The sequence below is a fragment of the Phaenicophaeus curvirostris genome, chromosome 3, assembly GCF_032191515.1.
Source record: "Phaenicophaeus curvirostris isolate KB17595 chromosome 3, BPBGC_Pcur_1.0, whole genome shotgun sequence".
In the NCBI taxonomy this organism is placed as follows: Eukaryota; Metazoa; Chordata; class Aves; order Cuculiformes; family Cuculidae; genus Phaenicophaeus; species Phaenicophaeus curvirostris.
This window is the reverse complement of record NC_091394.1, coordinates 58955753-58978011: the sequence shown is the minus strand read 5'-3', so window position 1 is coordinate 58978011 and position 22259 is coordinate 58955753. Positions and strand designations below refer to the sequence as shown.

General features: G+C 41.1%; 1 protein-coding gene across 4 annotated transcripts in view; it reads left to right on the top strand.

Annotated features, from left to right (window-relative positions):
• The window catches only part of PLAG1 (PLAG1 zinc finger), a 53395-nt gene that overhangs the window by 21538 nt on the left and 9598 nt on the right, over positions 1–22259 (top strand). For 2 of the 4 annotated variants that reach the window (XM_069854122.1, XM_069854119.1), the window contains exon 2: positions 20924–21023. The gene's annotated coding sequence lies outside the window, so the exon portion shown is untranslated. Of the gene's footprint in view, positions 1–6803; positions 7390–9506; positions 9735–20923; positions 21024–22259 lie in introns of all 4 variants that reach the window. The other 2 variants (XM_069854121.1, XM_069854120.1) reach the window with 2 other exon arrangements.

The window sequence follows — 22259 nt, the reverse complement described above, 5'->3', positions numbered from 1 at the left end:
GATTCTGTGCTGGATGGGCTTCTGCTCTGATCTGACCCTTCTAGGACCATCATTGTGTTCTGATAAGGGGCATAGAGCTGGAACACATCACCCTGGCTGAACCAAATGCTTTTCTGTCGCATAAACCGTGTCTGTCTTTGTGAACCTATGTAGATCCACTTGTGAACTAGTTAGCATTTTTTTTCCTCTATTCAAATCCCTGTCTTCTGACATGTAAACTTGAAGCCAGTGTTCTACTGTCTAGGAACCCTTTCAGTTTTCAGCCTAAACTTACTCTTTCTAAGTTTACACTCATTCTTTATGCCAGCCCTGCAGATTGTCTCATCGGTGAACATAAGATTTTTTTTTCTGATATTTTATTGTGCTATCACAAATAAATTTTAGTTAATATGTATTACCAGATTTATACATGGTGTTCCCAGTTAAATCTTAGTAGTCCACTGTAGTGGCATCCACATGTCCCTTTCTGCACTGGATATACAGCTGCTTTTTGAACATTGTGTTTTCTTTCTTCTGAACCAACTCTTTTCAGTGACTTTTACTAGCTGCTTATAGGGTGGTTATACACAAACTTTTCCTTCTCTGTTACGTCCAACCAATGAGTCGTCACTTTTCAGTGAAACTATAATCTCCTTGTGCTTTACTCTGTCCTTTGTTGTTACTTTTCATCCCATTTATGTTTTGGCTGTCCTTAAGATTTGTTGTAGTTTTTCTTGTGTGTTGTGTCAGTCAGCACTGTACAAAATGAGGAGGTACCAGAAGTATTTTCTACACATTTGGTAGCGCTCACTTAAAGGCAGAAAAAAACCATTCTAAATGAAAATGTTGAATCAAAAAAGACTGAAGACCAGTCTTGGCAGAGGTCCATAAATAACATCCTTCCACCTTTCAGAAAGAAATCTGTTGTCATCTCCTCTTGATCTGCTGTTTTTCAGATTTGGTATTATTTATTTTATGTTTTCCTTTTTTACTATTCTTGAACTAGCCCCTCTCTTCTCTGCTCAACAAACTAGTGCTCAGGTGGTGGTATATCAGATTTTTTTACTGAGTGAAGCTGGAACTGTTGTGCTTCCTTTATATGAAAACTATTTCGTCATGTTGAAGGGAAGTTGGATGTTTGACATGGTTCGACTTTTAAAAATCACGTTACGTCTTATTTTTTTTGTCTTTATCTTCATGGTTTCATTCTTTCTTTGAAAGCATGCTCCAAACAAGAGGCTGTGCTATCATCATGAGTTGTATGTCCAGATAACTTTTTTCCACCTTTCATCATATTGAAATGAGGCGTGTTTATTTGGATTTGATGCTGTTCTGAGACTCTTCCATCTCATCACATTGCAGCCTCGCTTCCTGTTAAATCAGAAGATAGTATTTCAGTATGAAAGGGAATGTTATATAAATATAGCAGATAAGGGTTTTAATTCACCTTTCAGAAGCCTCTGTGTTGGTCTGTGTGGTTGGTAGCCATCTCTGGTGCAGAGGACTGCAAACTTCTACCTTGTTTTCACTGTAGTGGTAATAGTAACTTGGAACAGTTGCCCAGTGCATCTTTCTGTTGTGTTTACAGCTGTTTAGCTGACTTAGTTCTGATGAAGTTTATTCAAGGAAATATCTGTACTGCCAGTAATATGAACTTAGTAATTTGGTACCTCTCGTCACTCCCGCTAAGGTGTGAGCATCCCACAGTGCTGTGGTCCTCCTTTAGTCTGTTGTGCTTTCTCTCTTCTGTGAAGTTGATTCCCCTCTTGGACATTGGGTCTGCGAGACAGATGTGGTGCCAAATGCGCTTGTTTAGTAGGGTTCTGAAATTTCTGTTGTTCCTGACTCTGAATAGGTATTTAATTTGGCTGGTGCCTCGAGACCATAGGAAATCTGTGGATGCAATTTCTCAGTGATTTGCAGTTTAGGCTAGAGCTGCAGGAATCCCAACCTACTTGTCCCTGTATGTGAGATGGCTCTTCTCTGCCTTCTTTTGTGCTGGCACTAAGCCACTCCAAAGACTTAGACTGCACAGAAATGTTTGGCATTTTTTCTGCAGAGGTTAATTTGACCATTTCAGCTCTCTAGCCTGGTAGACAGTGTGGCCAGACAAGCATCAATGTGAGAAGGAAAGGTAGGGAAGAAGAAGCACTGTATGCTGAAGTGTTTCAGTGTGGAGGCACCCTCAACATAACTAAACTCTGAACAGGCTGACAGAGTGCTGTCCTGTGCTCAGTTCAACATAACAGCTGGGCAGGTGTGTCCATCGCCACTCCCAAAGTTTCAGCCAAGGTGCTGTACTAACGGTGCTACCCCTCTGCCTATGAGCTGCTCATGGATACTTGACCCTAGTACTGCTTTCACCACACAGCCTGGCCTTCAGCAAGGAGGTGGCTTCTGGCTGGCCAGCTTGCAGTGTTGGTTAGGCCCAGTTGTCTCTGCTTATGGTGGACACAGTAAGCAAGGTGCTTGCTTAGCTTAGGTGGAGTTACTTAATTCCGGAGATAGATAGCTGATTTGCTTTTGAGATTGGGTCCAGAGATGAGAAAGTAGCTGCTGAAGCTCCCTGCCAAAGCAGCTATCAAATCTGATGGGGGATCAGGCCTTGAGGTTAACCATCAGCAATTATCTCTACCATAGCTGTGTCCATGCTGAGTGCTTCTTCAGTGTTTTGTTTGGTGTTGGTTTTGGTTTTGTTGGGTTGGGTGGGTGTTTTGGGTTTTTTTTTATTATTTGTTTTGTTTTGTCTTTTAAAAAAGGTGGTAGCTCACAGTACTGGTTTCTGTGACCCTATTATTCAAGGGAAGTATCAGCCCTCGTCTTTGTAAGTACAGCCTTTTGGGTATGGTCCCTAAAGTTTTGGTGACAGCTGTGGTAACAATGAGACTGAAATACAGATGCCTGACACATTCTCATGTTCCCATTTGGGAAACAGGCTCCTCTGAAAGCACCCTCCTGCTTTGCTAAGGAAACAAATGATTTTGGAAAAGGGTGTGTTGAAACCATCAGCCCATTGTACCTGTTTTGGTAGCATTGTGTCATTTTTCTTAGCCATTCCTTTGCATAACCCTCTTTTTGACCATTTTGTACCCATCCCTTCAGCAGATGTTCCCCCCCAGCGCTGAGTGATGATAGCAGCTTGTGCTAGCTGGTGGGGCTGGGGGAGAGCTGCGTGTTTGGGGATAGGGTAGAAGATAGTCACTGCTACAGGTCAGAAATAAGTATCTTGTGCGTGGTCGATAGATAATATGTAACAAGTGTGGTTTATTTAGTAAGATGAGCTTCCAGCTCTCTCTGCAGGAGAAGAGGATGCATACCTTTCTTTACCCTGTCATATTTCTGCAGTATGATAGGAGGCACAAAAGAAACATAATTTCTTCAGCCAAGTTTCTGTGTGTTACTTTCTCATGTGTTCTTAATGATGTGTTCTTGGGTGGGTACTGTGTTGTCAGACTGTGTTATCCAGCGTTAGCTGGTCATCAATCTGAGCTTTGTGTTTACAAGCATTTTGGTTTTGTTAAAGACTATTCGTTTAAGCAGTTACAAGCAGTGATGGCACAGCCACGAGTCTCCACATCTCCCTTACCTGCCCTCTGGTACTCAGGTTTGGGTAAGGAGGACAGTTGCCATTTTAAATTTGTAGTTGTAACATTATCTGTTAGCAGGGATTGTTTTTTTTCACTTCTAAAACAAGTAGCGTGGACCACGCTAGATTTGCTTCAGATAAGTCTGTCAGTTATTGGGTGCAATTAGACGAAGTGTTTTAAAAGATCAGCAGATACTATATTTTAAGAGATCAGTTAGTGGTAGGAAGTAAGGCTGCCAGTGAAGTTTTCCTTCTAGAGTCCAAATGCAACGATCTCATTAAAATGTATCCAGTTGTTGCTTAGTTTGTCTTAACAAATGGTTCACAGGTCACAGAAACAAGTGCAGTATGAAATTTAAAACCCGATAGTCACCTGCTTTTAATGAAAAAATAGTAATATTGTCTCATGATAGAACGCAACACAGTTATTTAACTGCTGCTTTGTGCTGTCAAAATATGCCCCCTTTTGTTTACATTTGTGTGTATTCTTTTTTATTTTTCTTCTGTTAATTTTGGTTTTAGCTGTAGAAGCCTGTACAGGCTCCTGAGGATTTCATTGGCTTTCTTCTAGACACTTTTTTCCTAAGAAAAGGTAACCACATCAAGGCTGTGAATAATCCTTTCTGTATTCAAATCTGTTGAACAGTGAGTGTTGCCTTGCAGTTTGTTAGTGCTGCAGCTCTGCCTCTTCTTTGCTTCACTTCACTTATAATGCCCCCTTCTCCTTTTCGTGGGATTTTCCATTTTGAGGGCTTTTTTACCAACTTGCCACCTGCAGGTAAAGGGGGTAGGCGGAACAGTTTGTTTCCTTGGAACTGTTTTATTAAGAGAGCCTTGTTCCTAGCTCACCTATAATTTGTCTCTCTTTCTTCTCCCTTACTATCCTTTTGTCCCTATCATCAAACCTCCTTACCTTCATCCCCATCACTCCTTCCTCGCTGATCTTTGTTTGGTTTTGGAAGAAGTGGGAAGGTGTGGTTAGATGCCAGAAAAGCTCAAGTTATTACTTACACAGGGAAACTTCATCCTGTCCAACAAGTATGCTATTTGTAGCCTTGAGGGATATATCTAAAGGGCACAGAGTTTCTACTCAAAATTTAAGTAGATTAGATTATGTATACATATTTGTTGTGACTTGGCAGATATCCCAGTGCCCAAGGTCTTAAAGCATATGCTTCACTATTCTCAAGATGAGCTCAATTGCGTGTTTCAAAAGATGCTCTGGAGAGGTGGGAGGCTGCTGTTTGGAGTTCACAAAAGTGTTATTCTCTCTAGATCAGATAATGGTAATTCTGACTACTCTTTTGTATAGTCCTGTATTTTGTCTTAATGTTACCTGCTATCAGATGCTTCAAGAGGTGATATAACCTTAAGATATAGAGGAGAAGATCCTTTCTTGATTAATTCTTTGCTGGTTTGGATTTTGTCCTGAAGAGGTTTTATTTTTTCTGAAGAGGTTGTCCTGAAGAGGTTTTATTTTTTCTGAAGGCCTCTTGAAATCTTATTACAATTCTGGTTGATCCAGTTATCTGTGTGTGTTTTGTCTGGGTAACTCTATGCTACCTTCTGGTAGTAAATCTCGCAGGCTAGTACATTGCTGTTAACAAGTTATTGGTGTTTATTAGTTTAAAATTTGCTGTGCTGTGCTATACTGGATGTCCACTGAATGTCTCTGACTGTCACAAGAATAGATGAAATCATCTGAGCAAGTTACTGTTATGCTGATTATTTTAATAGTTTTATCTTGTCAACTTGTTTAAAAAAAAAATACAGACACATAAAAATGCAGGCTTGAAACTCAGGTGCTTTAGATGTGCTGGAGGGAACCATGAAGTTAAACCCGCTGTATTTTATGAAATTCTGTTTGGTGTGGCACTTTTCCTTAAAAGGTCCAATGACCAATTGTTTTGATTATTTAGAAGGAAAAAATTCCATGAGAACTGTTACTGAAAATGACTAACTTGGCATTAGTGATCTGTCGCTCTCTTACAGCTTTTGATGCAATACTGAAGTTAATTAAGACAGCTGAAATATCCAGTTAGCCTCTCAGTGCTTCAGCTGTTATATGTGATCTGTTTATTACGTTTTCTTATAAAATGCTGATGATATCTGTAAATAAATACTCCTGTTTATAGTGATGTCTTTGTAACATCTAGGCCTTTGTAAATAAAACATAGCCTGTGTATCTAATGGAAGGAAAGCTTGAACACTTGATTTCACAGTGCACACTGAACTGCAGGATTTTGCAGCAAGGAGCTGAAGTGATTGCTCAGGTTTTTCCATTAGAGCAGTGAAAACTGTGGAGGACTAGCATGGCACTCAGATTGCTAATAGACAGTGAAGGGTCTGCAAGAGTGGGGTGGCTAGAGCTGCTCATTAGAAACTAGGGGTGCAAGAGAAGGACATAATTGGCAAAGATGTAGGCTGGATTTCGTTAAGTGGGTTTTCTTCTTTATTTGAGGTAGGATTGGGGGTTTATAAAAATGTACTAGCTAATATGCAGTAGATATGAACTACTTTTGCTCAGAATTGCAGGGTGGTTGTGAGAGAGATAGGATTGGGACTTAGCAGATCTGAAATGTATGTCCACCTGAGCTATTCTTTTGGCATCTCAATGACTTGGGGAAGACGTGCTTGAAAATACTTACTGCAGTTGCTCCAACCCATTTGTGTTATCTACTAGAGTAGTCTCTTAAAGGCAGAGGATGAAGAGTAAGCTGTTGTGGGATTTATTTTTTTTTTTTACCTTCTGCATGGAATTCTTCTGGTATGTTGATAAAAAAGGTTTGCCCTAACAAACAGAAGCCTCGTGCAAAATTTACTGCGTTTTCTTTCTTCACTTCTATTTTGCTTTTCTAAGTATGGAAACATAGGATTCACTCAAGCAGATAATAGGTAGAATTGTCCCTTTGTGAACCTTAAAATGGAAGGAGTGAGAAAGAATGTCTAGGCTGTAGATCACTGGGAAATAATTAACAAAAACAATTTACTGTGGCTTAGTCCACGGTAGGATGTTACCTTGAACACACTTCAGTTCCTCTTACAGCATTGTGTGTCCATGCTGAACTTAATTCTCAAAGTTAGATCAAAAAGGTCTGCTTATTGTAGTAAGTGCAGTAAATGCTTGTTCAGTGAGTTAGTTTTCACTCTAAGGTTTCTTTGGGTTAATTGCTTATAATATGCTTGAGTTTGTATTTTTTCCCACTTGGCTCACTACCAATGTCCTTCTGTACTCCAGGATCATCCTAACTGGAGGTAAATGCTCCATACATGTTGGCAGGTAGCCAAGAGTGCTGCCCTTTGTGGTGAGGGTTGTAGGCAAGTTGGTTGTAATGATTGATAAGATTTGAAGAGTCTGCCAAGGCTCTCATGGCCTCTGGTTCATGTATGACTGACCTACTTGGATATGAATAATTTCGGGATGGACAGGCAGAGGTCGCTGCCCACATGAATGGAAGTGAGACAGCACACCTGGACCTGGCCTCAGGGATGAATCAACGCAAAGGACCACAAAGGATGTAGAAGACAAAGAAATACAATGAGATGCTTAATCAGTGCTCTCATATGTGCTCTGGTCTGTGATTTTGCAAGTGAAATTGCCACTGAATCCAGGAGTGATTCCCCACCCGTCCAGTGGTGCACAGTGCCACAGCAGAGGTCAGAGACAATGGGTAAAAGCCCAGCAAATAAAGGTCAGTAGCCTCACCTATACCATAGCGTCCAGCTGGGCCCAGGCCTGCTGCAAGCACTGTGACTCATCAGATGTGAACAATACCCAAGAAACTGCTACAGGATCCTGCAGAGGCTGGAGGAAAACTGATCCAGTAAGTACTGCATGCCCAATTGCACAATAACTTTGCAGGAAGGTTGAAACTACTTTTTATGGAGCGGAGTTCTCTGGCTCAGGTAGCAGCCTTCCCCTCACTATTTAACTTAATTGTTCTCGAACTTAGATCAGACTCTTGTCTTATTTCTTTGCTGTGGGCTGCTCATCCACACAGATGCACTCTCACTAGCCACCTCCAAACTTCTGCATTCTAGCTGCTGTCCCTACATCCCTTCATTTCTCTTGCCCTCTCACCCAGAGTGATGATCTTTACTGTTGATATTCCCCATCCTAAATTTTTGCATGTCAAATGTAGTAAACTGTGTTCAGTGTTCTCTCAGCTACCCTAGTTATTGGTCCTGCTGTACTGAAGGACTTCTCAGAAACTACTTTGTCAGCTTCCTTGTACCTCCATGTCTTTTCCTTCCCCTTGTACTCTGCACTCTGCCTTCTGTGTAAGAGATCCATCCCATGAGGAGTACTATCAAGTTATCTTCACTGCATGAGTCTTTGCAACTCTATTCCATAGCTACCTTGCCCTGTTTGGGAGGCCTGGAGATCTCTAGAAGGAGAGAGATGGCCCTGCTCTTGGTGCTGATGCCACCACGAAGCACACTGCCTGTCTGTCTTAGGGAGCCCTGGGGCTGTGGGGAAGGCACAAAGCAGCCCAGCCTAGCTAGACACAGCAAGGAGCACACCTGCCCTAACTGATCCAGAGCCACCGCACAGCTCACCACCACAGTCCCCAGAGCTTGGCTCCTTTCGTGGGTACAAGGAGAGTGAGTTTGGAGGCTGGAGGGAGCTGTGCATTCGGGGGGATGCACAGATGTAGAGGATGGATGGTATCACATGGGATTGTTTCTCCTCTTGCTGCAGCCCGCACTCCTGTCCATGCAACGTCCTTCTGTTTAACAAGTGTTTGTCCATCACATCTGTGCTGCCAACTCAAGGCTTTGTCATTTCTCCAGTACCTGACTCCACAAATACAAGAACTCCTGATCATACTTTTTGATTCTCTTGTATTTCTTATGTTGTTTTCTTTTTTTTTTTTTTTTTTTGGTGCTTGACTCTTGCTCCCCTCTCCGAAATGGCATCCTATGATCAGTTTCATTTTAAAGCTTTAATGGTGTATATCTTTGCTGTGCCAAGTCCCAAAGATGAGTTGCACTTTTCTGCATCCTTTCTCAGCTGATTTGATCATCTTTCATTTCCTTCTCACTAATCACAGCCTTCCCCAGCTTTGGTTATGCTGCCCCCCTGCTCCAGGCTTTAGTCATGCTCAGAGTGTTTATAAATCTTAATGCAGTCTCAAATGTAAAGCTGTGCTGTCATGGAGTTTCACTAGCATGATCAGTCTTTGCTGAGGGTGAAGCACACAAGGAATTTTGAACTGCTTTGCTGTTCTAAAACTTTTATTTAGTACAGTGAGCTTGTGTATACGTAGCAACTGCTCCAGAATTTTCTTAACCTTGCAGTGTATTTTACAGTAATTTGTAGGAGCCATAAAAAGAGTGAAAAGAATGTGTGGGAGGGAGGTTTGACACAAACATTGCAGGTAAAGGAGGTGGTTGGGGTTTTTTCTTTTTTTTTTTCCTTTTTTTTTTTAAAGGAAACACTCCTCTTATGCTCCTGGATGAACCTTGTTGATAGGTAGCCTTGCAGTGTATCATTGTATTTTGTGTCTTGTCTTTATAAATGAGGCCTTTAAGTCTCTCAGGAATTTACTAGGGAAGAATATTCTTCAGCATGAGGATGGCTAGTTGCACATGTGTGCTGCTGCAAATGCAATGTTTTTTTTTCTTTTAAAAAGAGCAAAGGCAGAACCCTTTATACCCAAATGCCTATCCAGCAGTGTCTGACCATTTCAAGTTTTGAAACAATAGCAAACAACTTACCCCATTGCGTATGTCCCAGAAAAACCTACAACAGCATATGGTGTATGTGGAAGTAATTTGCGAGGCATCTTGGAGTTTTGAAGGGAACACGGTGAAAATAAAGTTGGGGGAAAAGAATTTCAATGCAGTCAAGAGGGAAGAAACTCATTAGCAGTATTGAAATTGAGTTTGTAATGAGTGAGGTGACTAGTAACATCTTTCTTTTTCTGATTTCTCTTAGCACATAAAAAAGCTGCAGCCCATATGAAGAGGGGAATTATTAGCTAAAAGATAGCCATCAGATTTCAGAAGATAAACGAAAGGTGGATCTGAACCTTGAAATTGTCAGCTCAGCTCAGCAGGAGGTTGGAAAGGCAAAGTGATGAAAGGAGGGTTTCCTGGAGAACTCCCAGAAGATTGAAATGGATTATCCGATTCTGGAAGGGGACAAGAAACAGGCAATACAAAGGTGCTAAACATAAACAGTTGTAACAAAACACTAGTCAAACACTTTACCTCCAGCACTCTGTAAAACATAGCAGATGTTCCATATTGAGACCACTGTGACAGTTGAGCTAATTAGAAATGTTTCCTGACAGTATTCAGGGTCTTGTGTACATCATCCAAAGGAGCATTCCTTGCACGACCTACTTTGTTTTTAAGGTCACTATTTTTTCATTGAAGAAGTACCATCAGCTAAATCAGTAAATAAATCCATTTTCTAAACACCTGTCTGAAAAAGAAATGAACAAACAACTATTGTAAAACTCATATCGTCACTTTTTTAAAAAATAAAATTAAACTAAACCATACCTTTTTGATTCTAAATTTTTTGCTAGCCTGCAGCTACTTTCCTGCTGCGTGAAAGGAGCTCAAGCATCTTGTTGGAGAGCATTTAGAGGAATATATTCTCTGGGACTCACAGAAACATCTCCATTTCATGTTTCCATCTGTGCTCCAGAATTTTTTCCCATAGTGTGCATGAAACATTGATGCATACCATAAAGTTATAAGACTATTTTTATTCCGTCTTTTTTGTCACCATCTTCCTTCCACCTTTCTGGAAGCCTCCCCCACTGGCAGTCTGCAACTGTTCAAGGCAAAGCCTTCCATGTGTTTTCCTCCCATCACTTACTGTAGGCTTGGAAGTCAGGGAAGCGGAGTCCATTAAGATGCTTTAAAAAAAAAAAAAGAGGAGGGCTCTTATATACCCTGGTATCTTGGACTGTGGAGAATGACAATTACCTTGTAGGACTTAGGTCTTTCATTGCAGACCACCTGTTATTAGTACTAGTGGATGCTTACTGTGATAAACAGTACCCAGCAGGACTTTAAAGGAATATGCCATCGTGTTGATAAAGCTGTAAGCCTGTGTGTTTGGGAAGTGGAGCTGGGGTAGAGTAGGGCAACAGATATGCGTCATACCACCTGCTTCTGTGGCAGTAGACAACCCTATCCCACAAAGCTATCTGTGACCTCCTGTACATTGACAGACACGGAGAAACCTCTTCATGCCTTCCTGACTTGGTTGTTTGGCCAACAACAAGCTGATTACCTTGTGATTTAATGGTAAAGTTGTTTGATGACTACATGGTTATGACATTTCATCAGGCTGATAGGAGCTCCCAGATCAGTTTTCTGTTGTTGCAGCTCCAGGGCAGAGTCTGTGTGGACTTCTGGCAGGTTGTGCCTTTGCTGCCTGAATGTAGCAGTTGTTGCTAGTCACCTGAATCCAGAAACTGTACTCCAGGGGACTTCTGGATACTAACTGCCTGGCTTCATCTCCCTCTGCTGTTTTCAATCGTGTAGCTCTAAATTATGCATGACTGCTTTTAATTGTTCATTAATCTGGCATCGAATCTTGGGAGTTCTTAAAGATGTGCATCCCAAAACACTTTGCATGACCAACTGAAGCAGAGCACTGTAGATGAACTACTCAGCATGCTGAATGTGAGATGGGAGCAAATGCAGAGCTATGTGCTTACTTCGTTAACAAGGATGTTCCCATACCAAAATGGCATGCAAACACTCTGTAAAGTCAGAGTAAGCTGATTAGGTGTGTGCTAATGTCATTGTACAGGCAAAGCTGGTACGCATGAACTGAGTCAGAAATACATTCAGTGTCTGTGCTGTGCAAGTTCTGAAATGCTCACTGATAATAGCTTCGAAGAGGGATTTGCTTTTGTATTACCTTAGGTATTCTGCGTCTTTAGTTATCCTTTCTTAAGGCTTTTTGTGTTTTAGCTCATAAAGTCATTGATACTATCGTCCCACATCACAGCTGTAGCAGGAGTAGCAAAGGCTGTCATGGCTAAATGTGACATTTTTTATTTAATATAAAGTTACAATAATCTGTGAAGTATTTTCTTTTCAGATAGAACAGCAGTTCCTCGACTGCAGAGTGTATTGGAAGAGTAGCAGCTGCTTGGAAATTGGGCACTCTTTCTTATTTCCTTTGGCGGGGGGGGGCGCTGAGATAAGAGGCAGAGGAGAAGGGGCAACCAGGATCAGCATTTTAATTGGAATAGCTTCAATAAATCATGTGAAAACCCAAGGTTACAAAGAAAGCAATGCTAAACCCTGCCACAGTTTTGCCCCTAGGCGATGTGGTTCAGGCAGCGTGATTCAGGGCAGGACCTGGTTTCTGCTCTGTTCTTCGTAGTCACCACCTGCACCCGGCATGCAGCATATGTACTGGGGAGACTACCCTTTCTCTTAGTTGCTTTTTTCCTGTTCCCCACAAATTGTCATTTTGATCAAATGGGAGCTTCCCAACCATCTGACCTAATCTCATGAGGCAAATCTAACTCCTGTGTGAAGAGTCTTGCCCTATTACAGTCACTTCAGCATCTATGTGTTATTGCAATTTGTCAAAGACTTCTTTCCACCACCTCACCTTGCCCCTCTTGCTTGAGCTTGTATTAGCAAGACAGGTAAGTATTACCCTTTTTTTTTTTTTTAACATAGCAGACAGAAATTGAGGTAGGGGAGAGGAATTATTTCTCCAAGCCAAAATGGTGAATCACTGATTGGGTTATTGTAGTCACATGTTTTCTGACTTCTAGCCCATGCTTATTTTACAGACTTTGCTATTTAAAACCTGTCCCTGCCTTCTGGCAGTTACTTTGTGCTGTCTGTCTAGCCAAGCTTCGAGTGAAATTACTGAGGTTTTTGGTAAGTTTTACTTTTTCAGCTTAAATGAGGAGCACAGTCCTAGAGCACCTAGCTGTGCTCTGCAACCTAATCATGTTACTTAAATTATAAAAATCTTCTGAAATTCAGGTATATAAAATCATGGTTTCAGGGCTGGGCTTGGCTAAGCAGGCCTGCACCAGGCAGATCTGAGGTCTGTACCAGGCAATATTGGTACATGCTATAATAAAGCATAGAATCGGTGGCCACCTGGATAGGTACAACTGCTTGGTAAGAGTCAAAGCAGCATTTGTAAGAGTCCTGTCTTCAGGAGCTGGAGTTCTTTGGAGGCAAGAATTAAAGATGTTCTGGTTCAAAAATCAAAGTGAATAATAAATTAGCTTTAATAATAAAGGCTTTTTAAGGAATCTGAGGAGCCATAACATAAGAGGGAAGGTCTTCACACAAGTAAATGACAGATTAAAAGGTAGGATCAAAGGGTAGAAGTAGAAGGTCAATTTTGAATTAAAGGAAGGTCCCAGTTACATTCCGGAGATTTGTGCCATCCAACACATTTGTACATGGTTTTAGTAAAGGAAAGAGCAATTGAGTGAGCAAATTTACTATGAAGATGAGAGCCAGCTATGGAGAACAGTAGAAGGACATTAATGTGCAGAGGATTGTGCAACAAAGCGGTCACTGAATATCGGTGTAGATAAATGAGGATAACAGAGGAGCAGTGGGCAAAACAATCCTGATATATACAAGATTCTGAGTTTGAGCTGAAAATGTAATTACAAGAGTGTATGGTCCAGTTGCCTGCTGAGTACTCTCTGCATTTCTGAAGCCTTCATCTCAGAAAGGATTTATTAGAACTGGAAGAGACTTGGAGAAGGTCAGCAAGGATGGTGACCTATATGGGTTGGCTTCTGTATAGAGAACACTCTGTAAACTGGGTCTGGGGGAGGAATGAATTGAAGGCCATGTCATGGAGATCTGCAGAGGAAGGAAGGAGCAGACTAACTGCTGCCTTTCAAAACAGGAACATACATGGTTAGAAGGGAAGGCAGATTCAGAGCCTTCAAAAGGAGGAGGTTCTCTACAAAATCAGTAGTGGAGAGACTTTTGAAAAGTCTGCTGTAGATGTTAGAAACTGGTACGGTTTCCATGGGAAGCGTGGACTATTCCTTGGAAGGTGAAATGCTTGAAAGTTGCTGAACTAACAGAAACCCCGAAAGGTTCAAGAAGTCCCTGACTTCAAAGTAGTTGGAGGTCAGAAGAGTATCAGTGAGAAATATCATATGGTTTGTAGCTTGTTCTGTGCTTTTGCCTATTACTAGAGACAGAATATGGGCTTAGATGTGCTGTTAATGTAGCCCACACACCTAGTCTCGTTTTAAGATGTCTTGGAACAAAGGAAAATGGTGTTCCTTATGAACATCAGTGAATTCATGGTCTTGTTATTGTATTCTTTCGTAGACATATTTAGGATGTGTGTTTATCTTTACTTGTACTTATACAGGATTTGCTTTGGCTTTTATTATAAAAATGGTATGGTCCTAGATGCTGATTAAGTAGTAACCAAAGTTTGTTTTCACAAAAGCATCATCACTTCAAAAATGGATGCAGATTATTCTTAAGGGGTAGTGATGGTGGTGGTGTGATTCCAAAATACAGTACATGAAAGCACTTTTGCAGGTCTTAAACATCCTAACTGTAATTAAAACATCAACATTATTTGTATCATAGCCTCTCCAAAGTTTTTAGAAAAGCATCTATGCAGTACCATAGAGATTCTTAGAAGGCCAATAGAACCACAATCGTCTGATGGGTTAGGTTTAGGCAGCTTGTTTTCTTTAATTTAGTACATAATCAGGAATCTTTTGGAATATTTAGTAACCTAAACTGAGCTTTCAAGATTTAAAGTGGCCTTAAGTAATTTGAAACATGGAAAGCTCACAAAGACATGCTGGATAGTGTTGTGATTTTATTTTTTTTTCAATTGAAATTACAGACTGTTAGGTCATGATAAAATAAATGCTGCTAAGTTTATGTTCTACTTTTTTAGAAACTTCAGATAAAAAAATGCAGGCATTGTAAAACTTCTGTATTCTGAAAAAGGTTATATAATACTCTTTCTAGTGTAGCATCTTATAAGAATGAGTTATTTTTTGAAATCAAAAACCTAGTTGTCCATATTTCATGACTGTAGTACAGCTTTCAAGAACAGCAAATAGTCTTACAATCATGACAAAACCCATGTATTTAATAGTCAAATCTATATAAATACCTGTTTTTGTGTGATGGTTACTGTCCCACAGCAGCCTAGTGGTTTTTTTCCCTCCAAATGCTTCCTTTATTAATTAATAAAAGGTATGTATATCTAAAAGGTGTTTACTAATGGAATCTGTATATTTACCTCTCAGGAAAAAAAAGAAAGAAATAGGTTTAATCATTTTAGTGTATTTGTTCCCCTTGCTACTCATATTTCAATAGCGTGAAAGGACCGGTTTTCTTTAACTCAACTTTATGCCATTTCAGTAAGTTTCTCTGTTTTATGGATGTCTTAAAAATAAAAAACCTAACAAAGACCTTTAAAAAAGACTTTTAACCTTTAAAAATTTAAAGATATTAAATGTCCTAATTCTTGTATTTTTCTACCTTCTATACAATATTCTGTGCATCATAATCATAGTTCTGCACAGAGCAGATACTAGTAATGGACTGTCACTACCAGCAGACTGAAGTGGTTGCCTGGTTTTAGTTTCAGTGCTTTTGTTAATTCATTATGTTCTAGATGTTAGGCTGTTTCCCCTGGGGGCAAAATCTTATGTGTTATTATCTCTTAAGTCATTCTTACATTTATACCTAAGATTGCTGGATAGATATTTTCACTGTTTCACCCACATAATTTTGTTTTCCTGCAGCAGCTTTCAAGGGCTGCTTTCCTGCTTCCTGCTTGGTTTTGGGTTGTGTCTTCCTGCAGCCTGTGTGTGCTCTTGCTCCTGTCCTACCATGCTCCCGTGGCCACTCTTCTGTACTATAGGATGAAGCTTAAACGCATGGAGAAGGATTTCTCTGAACTCAGCTGCCTGATGTAAGGAGAAGTCTTGAAGTTCAAGATAAACTAAATAGATCCTTGTATATAAAAAATCCCTCAAACCCCTATCTGCTCTTTTGTGATAAGTTTGTGTATGTGCAGGTGCTCCCCTTACGTGAAACACTGCTCTACGGTAGGGTCAGTGCTTACATCTTTGAATGGTTATTTACAGTAACCGGTGTCCAAAAATGCAAAAGGACAAGTGGCTTCACCCACCTCTCAATGCCATCTCGTCCCTCTGGGGCCTCAGTGTGGACCCCTTTGTTTCACATCTCTCTGTCAGCTTTTGAGCGAACAGGAGGTGTAAACCCCCAGCCAATTCCTGGCTGCTGTCAGGTAGTGTACCTGTTGGCTCCCTTCCTCTTGCCGCCTGCTGTACGAAAGGTCACAATGGCTGGAGGCAGGGCTTCAGGGGTTGAGGTTTGTCCCTCCTGATCTTTGGCAGTGCCATGTTGTAGACAGTCATGCCAGCTGTCTTCATTACGTAGAGCAGAAACATGCACGTACATGTTGCTTGCTGTACAAATCTCTTCAAAATTACACAGTAAAACAAGCAGAAAATGAAATGCATTATCACTTTGTGGAAGTGGAGGTGCAAGCTGCTCCGGGCCTAGGCAGGGTCTCTGGTTGAACTCGCCTTCTGGGTGACAGTCTCACCCCAGTAGTGCCTGTTCTTCCTCCTTCTTGTCCTCGAGCCTCAAAGCCTCAACTTGAGCTTCCACACGTAGGAAAAATAAGGCTATAGAGAGACGTTTCCCTTTGTTCTGACCCCATTCAGCCAAGAACAAATCGGGGAGAATCAGCACCTTCCCACCAAAGACATGATTCTCCTTCTGAATGTGGGCAGAGATGAACAGGCTTCACTGGCTGTCTGCTTTAGAGTGACGTGCTGTTCAAATAAATGCAGACCAGGCAGCTTGCCAAGAACAACCAGTGATGTAGACTCCAGCATCAGTCAGAAGAATAGTTTTATTTCAACACGGAGAAAGGCAACCCTGCAGTCATGAGTGCTTCGGTATCTTTGCCAGTTAAGCATGGATTATTCTTACCTGCTTGACTGTTTCCATTGGTGGGATCAACTTCTCCAGTGAGATCCTCCCCCACTGAAAGTTAATTCTTTCTAAGAGGGACCTTGGGAAGCTCCTGTTTGGCAGCAAGACCTTGTGCTACCTGCAGCAGCTCTGAGATTAGTCTTCTGCTGCAAAAAGCCTAGCATTTTTCTACAATATCAGTCAGACCTACTTGGTGCAGGTGTGCAGTAGGCATGTTCGTCCTCAATCATCCAGGAGGGATGGCTGAGCCTTGCAGGAATGTAGGTCCCAGTGTCCTGTCCTGGAGCGATGCAGGCACTTACGCCACTCAGCCCCTTCCAACAACTGTCCCACGGGAGATGTCTGAAGGGAAGTGGCTTAAATCTGTGCCTCCACAAACTGAACCGCCTAGTGAGAGGTTTGTGTGTAAGCCCACAGCACAAGGAAAGCTCCTTCTTAAGTTACCTTAACCCAGGGGTCTTCAGGAGCTCTGGCTACATTTGCATGATTTTAACAGCCTCACCTAAGAAGGGCAGGTGTGGTGAGATTTGTAGTTTAGTTCTGCTCCTCAGGAGTAGTGGAGGTGCTGCGTGACTGTCACTTTGGCTTTTCTACACCACAGTTAAGTGTCTCTGTTCATTGTCTCTTGCTCATGCTTCCTCCAGCTCGGCTCCCCTTGCTATCCCTGACTGTTTGGACAGAGCAGGATTCCTATGTCAGTACATTTTTTACTGACAGTCACCTGATACAGAAAAGAAGAAAAACGGTTACTAATGCTACAGTAATTGTGGCTCCTCCATGCAGGAAGACTTTGAAGGAGTCTTTACTGGTGACAGACCTGAGGGAGGTTAGGCTGGAGCATCCTGAGCTTAATTTGTTCCATTACTACCCTGAGCAGCAGCAGCTCCTGGCATCCTTGGGCTGCATATATTCATCCTTTCCCAAACCAGGATGCCAGCCTGTGTATCAGCTTTCACATCCTCAGACTGCAATTCCAGCTAGGGCATCAACTCTTCCCATGTGTTTCTCTCCATGGCCCTGCTGCCATTCATCAGCCACAGCAAACCTTGCCACCTCCTCCTCATCCAGTATCCAAAACCTGAGACAGAAACACAGGTTTGGGAGCATCAGAGCTACAGCAGCCGCTGAAGAGAAAGGTTACCACTTCCCAAGGCAGCACGTTGATGGCAGTGGCACATGTAATGGCTCTTGCCCCATGGCACGAGTGAAGAGTAGCGCTGGGAGCTGCCATTGCTGCAGATGGCATTAGGTTGTGCAATGATGTGTGTGATGTAGTTTGGCTTTTGGCTTACGCCACTGCTGGCAGCAGTTAGGAGTGTTCACAGGCACAGCCTGGATGGACATTATTGACTTCAGAGACTCTGATCCTGTTCATGTGAGTACATGCTCACCTGGGATCTGTGTGGACAGCACTTCTTAAAGAATCACAGTTTTCATAGGGTAAGTAAATGCTTTTCATTTTGTATCTTTAAAAAAATATTTAAAACCCAGGATGACTCTGTAATCCTATTAAATCACTCATCAATTCTATCGCTATTATGACTCTGGTATTTCTAGGACCCTTCTCCTTGTTTAAAACTGATTAATTTCAGGAACTGAAGCTAAATGCACTGTGCTGTGTGCAAGGTACAATGACAGATAAGGTGTTCTCAATATTTTGTTCTCATCGCTCTCTTTGAAAGAAGTTATCATTAAACCGATGTTTTCCTTCACTGTGCTTGGACATTTAAGAAAAATAAGAAATGCAAGCTAGGAGGATGCCTTCATTATCCTTTTAATTTGGATATCAGATAATGGTTTGAAGTATTTTCAAGAGCATTTGTTTAGATTTTTGAAGATGACCTGTGAATTTTGAAAAAAGAACATCCTCTTCCTTAACGTTAAAAACAGGAATAAGTTATTTAGCTTAGTGTTTGGGTTTGGGGTTTTTTTTGTTGTTTTGTTTTCTTTGAGATGGTAGAAATTGAAATATTGTCTTACCTGGAATTATCAGGGTGTTTAGGGAGTTAGCAAAATTAGTGCCCCATGGATACTGGGAGATTTGATAAATTCTAAGAATTGTAATCTGACAAATTATAGACGTCATATTTTGTTACAAGTTCCCAAGTAGGTTTTGGGCATGTACATGGGCAGAGCTTTTTGCAGCTTGATGCTTCTCTATGGAAAATAATTTGAGTTTTGTTACTCAGTAAAAATGGTTCCTAACTCATCTGGTTGAGAAGAAAACTTCATAATGAAGTTATGGAATAATGTTACATCTGTGTCCAGTATTCTGTCTCAGAGACTGTCTAGCACCAAAAGCTTCTGAGGAAGACGGCCTAAAAATCAGCGTTCTCATGGACAACTTTTGAATGCTGTGCATAGCAAAAAGTCTGAATTATTGCTGCAGTGGCTGATTTATTGCCACAAAGCATAATTTTTTTTTTGTTTTCTGTTTTCACTTAATCCTGTCAAATGTGGCAGATGTTTTCATTATTCATACGGACCTCTCCCTTTTTGTATGTATGTTGTTAAGCTCTTTGCTTAATAATGGTCTTGTAGAAGTCTGTATCTTGGCTATTTGTATGTATAGGATTGCCCTCATTTCTATCCACTGCATTGTGATTTCGCTATAATGATAAAGTAATGAATAAAAGTAACTGACTTGCTTCCTTCATTCTCTTCAGAATTTTAAATCCACCTGGTGTTTACCTTGCTCGTGTATTTACTTGTTCAGTTTGCTTCAGTTGCCCTTGATAAGATAGTCTTTCCATGCTTCTGATGGCCTGTTGCTGAGGGCATCTGCTTTTTACTAGAGTGACTTTAGATCTGTGGTGAGAATTCAGCACCACAAGCATTTAAGAGAAAACATTGGCTACTGCTTAGAGGGCGTTATACTATTTTAGACAGAATTTGTGGTTGGTTTTGGGTTTTTTTTAACAGGTAACAGTCTGTAAATATCAATATTGGAGGGACTTAAGTCCACAAGAACTTAGTTCATTGCATTTATGTGGCTATTTTAACTATTGTCTGCTGTGAGCTACCTTAGTAGAAACATCTGGTTAATGAAGCTCTCCCTTTCTGATGTGACAGTGGAATATGTTGAGATGGACATCACAGGGTAACTAATTTATAAAGGTCTTGCTGGGAGAGGGAGTGAGGAGTCATTTTCTCACTGAAACCAGGTGATTTTGGGACCTCCAAAAGAGAAGGTGAGGGTCATGCCCCTCTCTGTTGCTCATTAGTTGAAAACAAAGCTCTTACTTTTTCCTTTGGGTATTGAAGGTATTTCTACCTCCTACCTGTACATACAAAATACTCCTCAGCTCCAGGAGAGCTTCAGTTGGTTGCTGTGAAGCACTTTTGCTGTTTATAGGTGTTCTAGCACTCCAGTTTGCTCATGGTCATACTTACCAGCAGAGGATGCTGGGGCTGTGAGAAGATGAACTCAGTCCAAAAGGAAGAATACTTTAGTGGAGAGAATGGGAAGGGAGAAGGGAAGATGGTTTGTGCCGGAGGAAATAATACCTTACTCCAGCACTCCCACCAAATACCTTCAGCCTGCTATGTCACGAGGGGCATATAGGGCTTCGCCTCTACCTATCTGGATGAATTGGAGAGGATAAACCTCCCAGCTACAATGAAGTGCTGACCACGTTTTTGTGTGTACCTGTGTCATCCAGCAGGCCTTCCAGCAAGAAAAGGAAGACGTGCTGCAAATTTACAAAAGGATGGTGGCAGGGAAAAGGGAGATACAAGGGAAATTCCAGGAATGCCCTCTGGATTTGCTCAGGCACACCTAGACTTGCCCTCTACTGGGATTTACCTGTAATATGTACATCATTAAGAGGCTTTATTATTTTTTTTAAATTAATTTTATTTTCCTTTGCAGGTCACCTTTTAAGCTGCTATTTCCTGTATAATTAAGCAAAATGAAGGCATTAGTTTCTAGTAAAGTTGGGCCTAATCTAGGAATCTCTTATTCAGTCCTTTCTGATTAAGAAACTCAAACCTAAGCCCACCATTGAATGTATTTCACAGTTCTTTCTAAACTATTTTGTGGTCTATGGATTTTTTTTGTTTTGTTTTTAATTTTATTGAAAATTCCTCTGCTTTTGTCTAATTTTAGCTCTTTATCTGTTACTGTCCAGCATAGCATTAGTTGAACTGATGTAAGTATACTGAAATTGAAGTGCAAATTTCTAGTGATAATGTAAGTAAGATTGATTCCTACAGTTTGTAATTAACAGTATGCAAGGTTCTGTGCATGGGTTGGACCTATCATTTTAACTTTTCCTTTCTGATTCTTTCCAACCCCTGGTCTTGCTGCATCCCAGCCTTTCTGAATATCCCGGTTTCGCTGGAGTCTAGTCCGTTCTTCCTTTTGTTTTTCAGACCAATAAAAATGGGAAGTACTGGATTCTGGTTTCCTCCAAGAAGAGTCAGCGGAACTGGTTAAGACCAAAATCTGAGGACTTTAGTGGGCAAACATCAGGTGTGCATTGAACAGAGGCTGCTTTAATCCTGCTTTAAGTATATGCTTCTTTAAAAATAGTATTATATGAGCTTTTGTGTAATGTGTTTGTTATATTTGATACTGCATATAATCATTCATCCTGCAGTTGTGAAAGCACCAATAGAATGAGGATTTTAAGTGATAATATGTTGAGACACAAACAGGCAGTATTACTCATTAAATTCTTTCAGCTGGTCTTTGGAAAGTGTAATATTTGAGGATCAGTGGTTTTTGAGTTTTATCGCCATTGCTCAGTCTATATATCCACAAGAAAAAAAAGAAAGTGGTTATTTGCTATTCAGAGATCAATACTGAAGTTATTAGTTGCTTCATTTGTTGAGAAATGGTACTGAGATAATAGCGCATACATGTTTATTTAATAAAACAGTGTCATTGTAAAAGATTGGATCCACACTATATTTGTTCTGATGATGCATTTTTAAGGACACTTTTAAATGCTGTTCACAGTCAGCTTAATTAGTTTTGATCACAGAGGAACAAAACCTGAAATTTTCATCTGTGTGAATGTTCTGAGTTACATTTGGTACAGCAACTAGATTACCTGAAGTTTTGTAGAAGATAACAGTAATGTAATATTGGCCTGAATATAGGATGGCCTCCAGCCTGAGGTGTGATTTTTGCATTGAGAAAAGGAGAATTTAAATTAAGGAGTTAAGTGAGAGTTGTTAATTTAACAGTTAAGCCTCATATGCTGTTCCACAACGAACATTGCTTTTGGCCTAGCATCAGAGCCTGCATATCACCCTTCTGCATGGCCTAATATCCTGCATCTCCCCAGCCTGAAGCACATTCTGTTCCTCCCCACCTCACCCAGCAATATCAGCGCGCCCTTATCCTGATGTCTTTAGATATTCCCAAACCCCATGCAGTGTTCCCCACAGCCCCATCTTAGTTTTGTTCCTTGTCCCTCCTCGTGGCAACTCACTCTCCTTCCCCGCATCCTGTTAGCCATCCCTGTTTCCCTCGTCACCAGCTAGGCATGGAAGCCACTTGCTGTTGAGCTCTGACCCAGCATGATCAACTTAACCACATTACCCTGCAGCAGACTTGGGGGGCAGTTCCCTTGCCCTTTGCTGCTGATGCTGCCTGCCTCTCTCAGTGGATTTGGCAAGGAGGCGAAAGGGGCTGTAACCATGCAGTGTTGGCTCTATGCGGTGGGTCTGGTATAGATGCCTGTGTGGTGTAGATACTCCC